Source organism: Chaetura pelagica, unplaced genomic scaffold (assembly GCF_000747805.2).
Source record: "Chaetura pelagica isolate M959 unplaced genomic scaffold, ChaPel_1.0 scaffold439, whole genome shotgun sequence".
In the NCBI taxonomy this organism is placed as follows: Eukaryota; Metazoa; Chordata; class Aves; order Apodiformes; family Apodidae; genus Chaetura; species Chaetura pelagica.
The window spans coordinates 187812-189307 of NW_009954451.1; positions in this window are offsets into that span (position 1 = coordinate 187812).

Genomic DNA, 1496 nt, shown 5'->3' on the forward strand with positions numbered 1-1496 from the left:
GGAAGGAGGGAAGGAGGGAAGGAGGGAAGGAGGGAAGGAGGGAAGGAGGGAAGGAGGGAAGGAGGGAAGGAGGGAAGGAGGGAAGGAAGGAAGGAAGGAAGGAAGGAAGGAAGGAAGGAAGGAAGGAAGGAAGGAAGGAAGTTAAGGAAGGAAGTTAAGGAAAGTGAAAGTGAAAGTGAAAGTGAAAGGAAAGTGAAAGGAAAGGGAAAGGAAAGGAAAGGAAAGGAAAGGAAAGGAAAGGAAAGGAAAGGAAAGGAAAGGAAAGGAAAGGAAAGGAAAGGAAAGGAAAGGAAAGGAAAGGAAAAAGGAAAGGGAAAGGAAAAAGGAAAGGGAAAGGGAAAGGAGGGAGGGAGGGAGGGAAGAGCCCATGTCCTGCAGCCACCAGTGGCTCCTCTTCTCCTCCTCTATGTCAGTAGGAGAGACCTGGACCAGAAGGTCCCTCAGGCTGCAGCAGAACCTGCTGGGTGCTGTGTCAGACCCAGGCTGATGTAGGAGCCACGTCCAGGCCCAGCCCCTGCAGGGGACATGTCCCCTGGGACTGTCCCTGCCCAGAACCTGCCCACCCTGTGCCCCTGCAGCCACCAGTGGCTCCTCTTCTCCTCCTCTATGTCAGTAGGAGAGACCTGGACCAGAAGGTCCCTCAGGCTGCAGCAGAACCTGCTGGGTGCTGTGTCAGACCCAGGCTGATGTAGGAGCCACGTCCAGGCCCAGCCCCTGCAGGGGACATGTCCCCTGGGACTGTCCCTGCCCAGAACCTGCCCACCCTGTGCCCAAGGAGCCTCTTCTGCAGGACCCTGCAGGGCTTGGGGCACTATGGGGACCCTCCTGTCCCTCACAGCTCCCCCCTCCTTCCAGAGCAGCTCCTGCTTGTGTGGAGATATTGGGGTGATGGCTCAGAGCTGGGACAGCACTGCCTGGGGTTTTGGGGGTGGCCAGGACCCCCCAGGTGCCCACAGCAAGGAGCAGAGGCAGAGCTCTGTGGGGTTAGCACAGTGCAGCTTTATTTCCACGGTGGAAGATCTTCCCCCCGTGGGCTCAGATCCCTCCAGACAAACCTTCTTCCTGCCCCACAGCCACAAACCCACCCTGGCTGGTTGGTTTTGCTAGCCCAGGGGCTACCTGCAGCCCCCCCTGCCCAACAGGACTGGGCCCACGGAGGGGCAGGAGACCAACCTTGGTGTCCCCTGGGCTGGGACCCAGCACTTTGGTGGCCAAGGAAGGGTCAGACACCCCCACACACACCTTGTAACCCCCCCCTTGGCCATGGGGTGGCCCCCCCAGATCCTGCTGGAGCAGGGGGTGATGCTGCTGGGAGGTTGCCAGGCTTGGGTTGGTTGAGGAGCATCTCCCAAGCATCATGGGGGGACCTTTGATCCCCCTCCTGGGGACCCCAGTGGGGTGACCCAAGCTCAGCCCATCAGGGAGGACCAGGGCTCTGTGGTGGGAGGCAGAACAAGCTGCTGGGGACCAAAAAAAGGGGGGGTGGGGCTGGTCAG